Raw genomic sequence first — 12,098 nt, forward strand, 5'->3', positions numbered from 1 at the left:
GCGGCGCGGAGCCGCCCACCCGCCTCTTATATAGGGGCGGGCTGGCCCACTGCGCGCCGCGGCGGGGGGAAAGGGAGGAGCGGGGCAGGACCAAAGCGCGGAGGGGGAGGTGGGGGGCGCGGCGGTGGGCGGGGGTCGGGGCAGAGCCCGGTGGAGGCCGGGGGATGGGGGGGGATACGGCCCGACCCCACGCCGGGTCCCGCTGCCTGGGTGGGATGGAGGACCCCGTCTCCCCCTCACGTCGGTGCGGAGAAAGCGCTAGAAGCGGCGGCGCCGAGGTCGGGCCCCCTCGCCCCCCGTGGGGACAGCCATTCCCGGGGGCGACGAGTGTCCCCACCGGCACCGCCACCCCAGCCCCACAGCTCTGCTTTGTCCTGGCAGCCTGAGTCTGCACTTCTCAGGGCCCGGCTGCCTGTGCGGGGCGTGATGTGCGGGGCGTGATGCACGGGGCGGTTGGGACAGTCACCCTCAGCATTGGGTGCCCATCTTTTAAATTTCAGTATGGTTTTAAAGCCCCCACGCAAGCCACCCGTCTGCTGGTGGCATCTCTGCAGCTCCAAGCGGTTCCTGGACCCGCCCAATGAGGTTGGTTATAAAATAATGGGCTTTTTATCTTTTATTCATGACCTGACAGTCTCTCCGCGCAACGTCTTTGGGCTAGAACGTCCCTGCGCGCGGGGAAACGAAGCCAACCTCCTCGAAATGCTGGAAATCAGGTGGAGTGATGTCAGATCGGACTGGTGAACAGCCAGGTGGGAGCCTTGGGGACCACCCAGGGATGCTCCACAGCTTCCTTGCAAACAGTGGCCCTACTGACCAAAGCAGTCGGCTGGATGTCTGCAGTCTGCCTGGTTTCAAAGACCTTCTTCCTTTGGTTTTCCACCCCGTTTCAGAATGATTTGGCCCCCGGGGCAGCAAAATTTCTAAGTTCCTGCCTGATTTCAAGCACATTTTGAATCAGCTTTAGATCTACTGCACTGTAAGTTAGCGGGGGATCATTCACAGCGGGTGGTTGCACACTCGTGTGTTTGAATTGAGATCTATTTATCATCTTTACTCCATTTACAATGAGCTCTCGGGGAAAGAACGTTAGTTTAATCTTTGAAATATGGTCATAAAAGGTTCAAGATACAGGGTCACATTGATTCTACCCATGACAAGTGAAGAAAAGGCAGGATAGTGAGTATGAGGGTTTTGTATTTCATGTGCAAAGCTGGGATGTTTCCAGGCAGGATAAAGCCTTGAGCAATCTGGACTGATCTCGTAGCCAACCAGGCTTTGAGCAGGAGGTGGGTCCAGAGACATCCTGAGAGCCCTTCCAACCTGAAGGATTCCGTGATCCTGTGATTCAGTCTGTCATGGTAAAGGGAAGAGCAGTACACGCTGCTCAATACCAAAGATTTCTGGGGAGGAAGGTTTACAGTAGATGCCAGTATCATTTATTTGTATTTTTTCCCCTTATGTTTTAGCTGAACACAGTCACTGATACCTAGAAGAAAGCTAAAAATGGCCTAAAATATTTGTTTTCTATATAGTATCTCTGACTATCTTTCCTTTTGCCATCAACTCTTCATGCACTGTAAGATGCAAGTATAGCAAAGCCACCTGAATGAACAAATATGATGCTAATGGCCCCTGATACGGATGGAGGAGAGACTGTGTGCAGCTCCTCTGAGAGGATGGCAAAGCACCATCTTGCAGCCTACAAAAGAGAAGGCTAAAAATGGCAAGAAAAGTCCTGCTTCTGAATTGCTCAGTGGCAAATGGTGGTTACGACTCCAGCCTGGCTGGGCACAATACAGAAACATCTCTGCTACGTATATAACCTTTTGGCAGATTTCTTTCTGTGCAGAACTCGGGGGTAATATTTACCTTCGTTCCATGTTTCAGTTGGAGGTTAACATAAGGAAGAACCTCACCTAGAACTAAGGGCTCTTTCTGAGTTCAGAAGGTCCCCTAACAAAGGTAGCTATGACAAGCAGGGTGGTGTAGGAGACAAAGCTGGCCTTATACAATGCAGAGCTCCTGAAATGGAAGCTGAGGTTGTAAACTATTCTTTAGAAAATAATTTTCCTAGTGTCCTGCCAAAATCTAAGCCCTGAGGCAGTCCAAGTCCCCATCTTCAGCTGCACTATCTGCACCTGCCTAGCAAACGCCTCAGACCTGCGCCTTTCTTCATTTTCTGGTAATATGACTGACTCCCCAAAAGAAGGAGCCCAAACCCACTCCCTACTCCTTACCCCCCAGACAAATCACCAATGTTCATATCTGGCTGGTGGTGCCCAGGGCAGTGGGATGCAGGTGCATGGTGGTGCAGGTGCTGGAGCCACAGCTCCAGAATGTCACCCTTCTCCCAGTAACTGCCCATTTGCACTTACCCTACAGTGAGTTATTTGAGGGTGCCAGAGCCCTGCAACAGGCTGCCCAGAGAGGCTGTGGAGTCTTCTTCTCTGGAGATATTAAAAACCCATCTGGATGACTATAAAGGGAGACTATGGGACCTGGTTCAGGTGTAGAGGTCTACAGTGGTGCCACCGGCCTTCTGGTGGATGAATCCAACCTTAACTACCTGGTGATGAGAGAAGGATACATATTCTTACCTTGCAGCTCACCATAATTAATGTTACGATAATGATGTATGATGGAGTATGCATTATGGCATATAGCAAGGACAGGCTTTACTTCTGCATGATGGGCTTTTAGCCTGGTAGATACGTGGCTGTGAAACAAGTCAATTTCCTAGCATTTGGCAACTGCTGTACAGCTGGTAACTGGAATGCTAATAAACCACCATCCTTATTTTCCACCACTAACATTTGCCATGTTAATGTATCTGCATGGCTGTGTCATTGTAAAGGACAGATGTAAGGGAATTGCCCTTACTGCATTTGCATATAGGTTCCACCACGTGGAGAGAGAGATATATATTGTATTCTCTCTATCAGTGCTATACCACTATCACTACTATCCAGCTATACCACCAAATGTATATAGCTTTTCCAAAATGAAAAATTGGGATTATCTAAAGAAAGCCTTTCTCCCAGATTTGATGCTGGAGAAAGTCTTACGTGTCGTGGGTTAACCAAAGTAGGCAGCTAAGCTCTGCACAGCTGCTTGTTCTCTCCTCCCCAGCAGGATGGGGGAGAGAATCAGAAAGGCAAGAGTGAGAAAACCTGTGGGCTGAGATAAAGAGAGTTTAATAAGAAAAGGGGAAATAATATATTAAAAAAAATAAAAACAAGTGACTCAACAAGCAATAATTTACCACTAGCCAACTGATGCCCAGACAGTCCATGAGCTACAGCCCCGTGGAAAACTCTCCCCCGATTTTCATCGCTGAGCATGCTGACACGTGGTCTGGGATATCCCTTGGGTCAGTTTGGGTCAGCCATCCTGGCTGTGTCCCTCACAACTTCTTGTGACCCCCCAGCCTACTGGCTGCGGGAGCAGCTGAGAAACAGAGAAGGCCTTGATGCTGTGCAAGCACCGCTCAGCGACAGCCAAACATCCCTGTGTTATCAGCACTGTTTTGGTCACAGATCCAAAACACAGCCCCATGCTATGGAGAAAACGACCTCCATCCCAGCCAGAACCAGTACACTGTGTCACAAGGTACCAAACACAAAACGTGACAAAGATACCTGAGGCCATGGCAGGGACAGCGGGCATCAGGGACCTGTGTCAGGCAGTAACATCCCCCTTCTCTTCTGGGAAAATCTCTGGAGCACAGCAGTAACTCCTGCCTGCGAGTGGCCCAGCCTTTAATTAGAAGATCGGAAGAATGAAGAGGGCAAACACAAGTGACTGCTTTTATAGTGAGCCTGGGTCCGTGACAGCTTTGAGCAGGAAGAGAAATGTGTGTTTGTTTCTGAATTACAGCCAGGTTAATCTAAATACTTCTGCGTGGAGTCTTGGTGAGTGCAGCCCAGTGCTGTGGGGCAATGCATGTCCAGTTACTGCTCAGCACCTGGCTGTTGGCAGCTGCTCTCCGCAAGTCCATGGGCCAGGAACTCTGGGTGAAAAGGTCTCCAATGTCAAGCAGGAGTAAGACTGGGAAGTGAAAGAAAGTCAAAACAGCTCAGAGTTGAGTTGGGAATGGGGAAAAACTGCCAAATCTTTCTTTACTCTAATGTAGAAATTGGAAACGTTATGTTCTCCTACCCCCTTCTCCACAAGGAGGGGATGCTTTGGCTAGGAGACGTAATGATTAAGGACTATTGAGGTGGAAACATGCTGAAGGATGTGAACTCTGGGTCTGACCTGTGATGAAGCTCAGCTGGAGGTGAAGCTATGCAGATAAAAGGCTGATGAGAGGGGCTGCTCTGCCAAAGACTGCCTTTGTGTATATTGACTGCCAGTAGTGACTCTACAATTGCTCTGAATTACAGCCAAGTCCTCCAGCATGTAAAAAACCAAATTGTACAGAATGCAACGGCTCTTCTGGAAGTCTGTAGGTGGAAGTGTTAAAGTGCTGAAATGTAGCTTTGAAGGCCTGCCTTGAAACTCGCAGTTCTGAAGAGCGTGGCCATGGTTTTCTTGAATTCAGTTCTGTCTGGCAGGATGCTTGAGATTCTTCACCTTGTGCCTCTGCAAAATCGTGTCCACCATATGGTGATGGTGTCTCTCAGAGGCACAGCGATAGTATGCTTTGTTTCATGGTAGAAATAGGACAAGCAGAGAGTGACTCCTTTTCTCTTTCCGCAAAGAAAGGCAGGAGAGACATCATTGTTGACAAGGGTGTCAATGAAATGATATACTATCTGCTTTTGCTTGACATTAAAGTTTGCAAGGCTTGTCTCAGCAGATAAGGAAGACAGTATATTGGCACCTGGGCAATTGGCATGTGTCTCCTTTCCCTCAAATGCTTTCTTCAGTGATTTTAGACAAGCCACCCTTTTTCCTCTATAGGCAGGAACAATCCATCTGTCTAATCCAGTCTAGTAGAGGAGAACAATCCCTCCTTTCTTCCTCTGTCATTGTTTTGTTAATTTATACATTCTTGGGATTAGTGCTTTTATTTAGAGAGGTAAAATATGCATCTCAAGTTATGCATCTAGTCCAACCCCCTTCAGAGAGCAGGGACATCTTCAAGTAGATCAGATAGCTCAGAGCCCTGTCCAACCTGACCTCGAATGTTTCCAGGGATGAGGCATCTACCACCTCTCTGGGCAACCTGGACAAGTGCTGTGTTGTGTCAGTCCATCCGGGGCTGACCCCAGTCTGCTTCTCCCCTGCAGCCTTCACTTGCTTCAGTCACAACTTAATTAGCAAACCCTGTCCTCAGACTTGCTGTTGAATACTCATCAGCCATACACAGCACCCAGACAGCCCTCACAGCCTCTCCTCTGGGACTGCTGGAAGAGGTTATCTTGTGTAGGCTGAGTTTCTTGTGAAACAAAATAAAATGCAAATCATCTCCTGAGCACTGTCCACTCTTAAGCTGGAGGAGAGTAGCAGAAAAAAAGAAAAGACCTAAGGAACGCTGTCAATCATTTCTGCATCTGAGCCAGTCCCAAACTACCTCCTCTTCATCGCTCCTAAGGTCTATGGCATACCTTAGAGTTCTCAGCCACTCTATATATGTATGCTTGGTGTGGGGCTTTGGCAGGCTGGTGACCCAGAAGTGTCAGCAGCACAGCTCTGTCACTTTCTCAGTGTGACCATGACAGATATAAAGCCTCACAGACTTAGGTCTGAGCTGCTCTTGCTTCTCCACTCTGTAAGACCGCGTAGAATCATTAAATGGATCCCTTAGACATGCTAGTGGAATTCAGCATGTGCCTCTTGGCTGCTGAGATCTCCAAAGTCTTGGCTGTACCAGTTCCTGCGTTAATTACAAATTAACAGTAGCTATTCACTTGTACTTACAAGACAAGGCTTTGATTTCAAAATGTGTAAGAATGAGAGACTTAACCCCACATTAATAACCACTTTCCAGAAGCACATCTGGCAGAACATAACCCTTAGCAAAGTTTTGATTCTGTCACAAGGCATTTTACATGTGGTGACCACCCAGCGTATGGTTAATGCAAAGCAGTTGTGTCCTACACGCTGCTTTTGGCTGGGGGAAACAGCAGTGAGGGGCCCAGCCGCTCTGACACTGCTGTGGATGTCGCTGGTGGAAGGTTATTAGCCTTGGCCCAACTGCAAGCATTTAACATTAAAACCACAGTGAAACAAGGCCCATTTTGAAACATCACCTCTACCAGGCTTGCCTTTGCCCCAAGCCACTCTCAGAGCCTAACTCTATAGTGCCTCCTGCGTCTCCAGAGGCTGGCCTCAGAGCATCAGCAGTGGGGAGAAAGGGAGGCTTTTCTCCTTCTCTGCTCCAAGAACTTTTCCACCCTATTCAAAGAGTTGAATATTTCCAACCCCCCCACCTTCAGAAAAATATTTAGACAGTTTTTGTCACTGATGGAGAAACCATTTTTCTGAAGATCAGTTTAGCAAGCGCTGTTTTGAAGTGTTTGCCCATGTGGGTATGAAGGACACCATCGTTTGGCCCTTCAGCATTACTGTTTCAGTGGAGGTGTTCAGCTTCTGCATGTGCACGCTGAAACAAATCCCTGACTCGGTGGAGAAAAATACCTCGATGGCGAGGGGAACTACACTATGGATCCAAAAAACAATGGGGCTGCATCACATTCTGCAGCTGCAAATATAAGCACAAAACATGCCGCTCTTTCCAGTGTACGTTTCAACACGTAGGGCAAAATCCCCATTGAGTGCATTTGCAGCCTGGGCTTTTCTAGCTGGACATTAGATACTGCACTTTTGTCTCTCTTGTTTCAGAGACAAAGCACTGGCCTCCTGTTTTCAGTAAACCTAGCGTTTCCAACTTTATCTTATCTCTCTACACCTCTTTATTAATGTGGACGTGAATGTGTATGGATGCATAGATAGCATAGGAGCGGGTTAGCCCTTCTGGCACCAGTCATGGGTTCCCCAACAGCCTCACCAGGAGCTGTTCTGCAGCCCGGTGGGAATCAGAACCAGCAGCACGTCCAGGGAAAGCCCTGGGCTGTGTGAGCACCAGGGATGAAACACAACAACTGCTGGCGGTGGAGAGGTGTTGGCCTAAAATTCTAAGCTGTGCTTTATTTTGTGCTGTTTGAACAACTGCCTTCTCAAAACATGGAAAAATTGTCGCCTCAAAGGCAAACGGTGTTTCAAAATCTCTGTTCCGTATTCCTATTTCTCAGATGTAGAAACCCACTGGGGATCATACGTTTCAGTAGCCATCGGAAAGCAGGGCTATGCTTCCCATTTTAAGCACCCAAGTTAGCTTTGCAAGTGTGAGCTCGTCTTTTTTGTTTGACTACCTACAATTACAGGCCTTTCTCTGTGGCAACTTTTGAGTATTTTTGTCTGCCAGAGCCACGTAAAACAATAAATGGAGTTTGCTGAAAAGTCAGCTCTGAAAGCACCTACTGTCTTCTAGCAGAGTTCCTAAGCAGCTGCTGTAGGATTTAGAAACTCTGCATTAATAGCAGATTTTTCTTTCATAGAACAGCTTTCCCTCACCTGGCCCCTCCAGCTAGAAGGAATTCCAAAATGGACCGTTTTCCTGCAGTGGAAACTTGGTATGTTCTCCTATTATAAATATTCTGATTGTTCGCAAGCTAACACGGTCACGCTGCTCTCCTCCCACAGAACTTGCCTGTAATGATAAATAAAAATGGAGCTGCCCCTGTCTGGCTGAGTGGGGGGGCTGGGTAAGGGCATCATGTAACCAGGGAGCTTCTATGCCTGGGGGCCAGGCCACCTTTTCCTCATCCCACCCTCAGGAAATCTCTGTGTACCACAGTATAACAGGCAGGGAAAGGAGAGATCAGAAAATTACATCTAGTCAGATGGCTAAGAGATCATTTATAACTTACTTGACAACCATTCCTGGATGCAAGGCTTCGCATTCCTGTAGAGCCAGAAAGAAACTTCAAAATGATCATTCTGCCTTGCTCGGCATGTCAAGAAATGAGCAAACTGCTGGCCTGCAAATTGCTTTGGATGCTTGTTCCCACAGAGCCTTCATTAATGCTGTGGTAATGTGCCCGAGATAGCTAATGCAGTGGACAGGAGAGGGCTCCATAAGTATAACAGGAGGCCTTGATTTAGTTCCTGGCTTGATTACTGGAGTAATCTTATCTGAGACTCTGATAGTCTTGTGGTCTTTGCTTCTCCGTAAATAACACAGGGAAGTTCCTCCATGGCAGAAATAATCTATACGCTTGCCCAGGGAGCACTAATGAGAAGAGAACTCAAAATAACAAGAGCAATACATGTCCTGGGAGGCAATGTGGCTGGAGACTGAACGCTGTCCTCTACATAAGCAAGAGTATTTTCAAGCTTGTAATGAAAAATTATATGCTACAAGTTTAATTCTTAAATCTCCCATCTGTGTGTGTAGACTGCATGGTGTTTTTCATTCTTTCCAGAAAATATTTGATGTATTATTTTAAGATGGAGACTTAACGTCCCAGCGAGTTGTGTGAATATGTCAGAGAAACAGTTTCAAAGAAAATGAGCATTCTGCTATAACTGGATTTTCCCATTGAATTTCTATGTTAAGCTTGGGTTTAGGATCAATATATTCAGCAAAAGGTCATTTGATGGTGGGGGTTCCTCTGAAGTATGAACGTTCAGTTGCACCACTAGATGGTAGCCTTGCTTATTTCATAGTCTCCTCTACTCCTACTTTCCTCTGCAGTGACAAACTCTCAAGAGATGGGATCATTGTGTACTTTAACTATCTGTCTACATGGACTAATCCTTAAGTAAAAAGCTGGTATATGTAAGATATGAAGTAAGATATGAACTTCTCCTGAGAGAGCACTTGGGAGCACAGTCAGCCCCGAAGCAGGGTCTGCAGACCCGGGCCGTACCAAGGAGGGTTGGGTGCAGAGGGTTACTTGCCAATGGGCAGTCACTCCTTGTTGCAAAGTCGGGCGGACTTTGACCAAAATAAATTTGCAGTCATAGTTCAAACACAGAAATAGCAAGATGATGATGACGACATGATTTTGGTATGAGCTGATAATGTAGAAAGGCCTGTTAGGTTTATAAACACTGTTTTCATGAGATGATTGTGTCTTACGTACAGAGGCAGAAAGTGCTCTGTGTCAGCTCCTGAAGGCCACAACTGCAGGAACTATTTCATTGTACTTGGAAAGTTAAGACATCGCATTGCTCTAAACGAAGAGATCTATATTTGATGAGACTGGCTGAACCTATGCAAGCAGTACACCCACCTGGAAATGCTTCTGAGAAGTCTGAGTGTATTGAGCGGCTGTCCATTTAGGACTTATATGAAAACTCCTTACTTAGTTTCCCCAACACTTCATTTTTATGACTCTGTTTACTGCACTGCGATCCAAGGTGCATTATATAGACTATGTAACTAAATGTTAATCATAAGTTTAACCGCACAGCGAAAACCACAATGCAATGCTTTTACACTTCTCATCAAACAAACGTAAATTTATGAGTATCTTGCCTGGCTGTTTCTGTCAGGGAAATATATTAATAGGCAATTCACTAATAATCTTGGGTAACCTGATAGTTGTCTTGCATCTGTCCAAGACATAAAGTGCGAATTCCAGGGAGAGTTGTGCTCCAGTATGCCCTCAGAGCGTAAAAGCTTTCCCTCCTGCTGGATGATGCACTTTGCTGAAGAGGGAAGCACCCTGATCTGCAAATGCTGGAATCTGATGAATCATCTTTGGATGTCTCAGGAGGTTGCAGGTCCTTCTGGAGCTGATCACGATGACACATTTCTATTACAGATCATTAGAACTATTTGGAGGGGATTTTTTTGAGCTTCATCATTGTTCTGGATCTAAAAATATCCATTAAAATGTGAGTTCTGGCGTATAAAAGTGTTGGTTTTTTAAAACAAGTAAGAAGATTAAATCATGCCCAATTTTAGGACAAATGGAAAAATGTGGGTACTACTACAAACAAGAACAACACATTTAAGAGTAAGCTATTAAGTATTAACGTATTATTTCCATGTACTTTGCTCTGAATTACTACATCTTTGCCTAATTGTTACTTCTTGTTCACCACTGTAGTGCTTATAACTGCAACTTTTTTTTCCCCTGTTCTTTAGACTGGTGGATGTCAGTATGATCTTCTAAAACCACAAATATTTCTAATTAAAGATGCTATATTCCTATTCATCCTGATGATCCCCTTTATTGTGCTCTGTTCATGATTGTTCTGCTGTTATCAGGAGCACAGATATAAAGACAGGGCACAAAATAGTGAAGAAGGCTCTGGAATGCATAGGAAAAATCATCCCTTCCAGATAAACACACTTGCCATTATAAATAGTGTGATAAATTTTAAAGTAGACTTGGGCATGTCAATAGGATTGCTAAATGTGTTTTCATTTAAGAGAAAATAAGACTGGCCATTTCATTATTGTAATAGTCTTCTTTGATCTCCTTGTATGCCTTTGGTCACTCCAGTACGACACTGTATTTTACTGCTGATTGTTTTGCATCTGCTATTCCAGAGACTTCCTAAGATTGTTAACAGGTGTAACAGCAAAAGGTCTGTTAGCAGTTACATGCTTTCCACCGAGCTAACATCCCATCTTTAATTTTTTGCTTTAGCAATAAGCAGTTTCTTCTGCTGTAATCTCAAAAGCCTACCTTGACAGAGCAGACAAAATCCCACATATCTGGAAGGCTTTAAACAGAAGGATCCTCCCATGGGTGCATTCTTTGAAGCCTCACTGCTGTCTGGGATGTTGCTGTGATTCTTCACTCATTCATCTCAAGATGTGCCTAAGGATTCGCTCTCTGTGCCTTACTCTGTGGTACTGTGAAGGTGAGGTTTCCAGGACTGGACCCTTCACTTGCTTGTTTTCCGCACTTGAGAACACCCTGTTTCTTCCCATCCACAGTGGCCACGTAACTTTTCAGACCCACCAAAACACCACTGCCTGGAGCACTAAGCTGGAGCCAAGCACCACCATTTTGTCCATGACTAGAGGGGTTCGCAGATGTTCATCAGCCATGTAGGTGGCTTTGTGTTGCTACTGCAGTCCATATCCAGCGTGAAAAACCACCCATCCTTCTAGGTGGGCTTCCAAACCTGCTTGGCTGTCTAGTTCTTGACTCTCCTTATTGCTGGCATATGTCAGGTGGCATTTTGGGAGTGTAACTTCTACTGCCTCATCTTGATCAGGGTATTACTACATTAGCCAACACGAGCCTAACTCTTCTTTTTCCCCCCTCAAGGGGAAGAAATGATTTTTCATTAATAGTGTGGCCAGCAGGACTAGGGCAGTGATCGTCCCCCTGTACTGGGCACTGGTGAGGCCCCAGCTTGAGTGCTGTGTCCAGTTTTGGGCCCCTCACTACAAGAAAGACGTTGAGGGGCTGGAGCGGGTCCAGAGAAAGGCAATGAAGCTGGTGAGGGGTCTGGAGCACAAGTCTTATGAGGAGCAGCTGAGGGAGCTGGGGTTTTCACTGAATTTCACTGAATTTTTTTAGAGTTGGACAGGACCATAGAGACCATCTAGTCCAACTCCCCTGCTGAAGCAGGATTGCCTAGAGCAATCTGGAGAAAAGGAGGCTGAGGGGAGACCTTCTTGGTCTCTACAGCTCCCTGAAAGGAGGGTGTAGAGAGGTGGTAGTCTCTTCTCCCAAATCACAGGCGACAGGACAAGAAGAAACGGCCTCAAGTTGTGCCAGGGGAGGTTCAGATTGAAAATTAGGAAAAATTTCTTCACAGAAAGAGTTGTCAAGCATTGAAACAGGCTGCCCAGGGAAGTGGTTGAATCACCAACCCTGGAGGTATTTAAAAGACATGCAGACGTGCTGCTGAGAGACGTGGTTTAGTGACGGTTTTTGTCAGTCTTAGGTTTGATGGCTGGACTTGATGATCTGAAAAGGTCCCTTCCAACCCATGATTCCATACACCTGCCCTGACGCACAAACCCCCCTTCACGGGAGGCCACCTGCTCTGGAAGACACCCTGGAGCTGCTGACTAAAAGCCCGCCCGTGAGGGGGGCACCGGCGGCGGCTCGGGGGTGGGTGAGGGCGGCAGCGGAGACCCAGAACCGCGCCTCACGCCCCGGCCGGCCGGC

This window comes from Calidris pugnax, unplaced genomic scaffold (assembly GCF_001431845.1).
Source record: "Calidris pugnax isolate Ruff unplaced genomic scaffold, ASM143184v1 scaffold349, whole genome shotgun sequence".
Classification (NCBI taxonomy): Eukaryota; Metazoa; Chordata; class Aves; order Charadriiformes; family Scolopacidae; genus Calidris; species Calidris pugnax.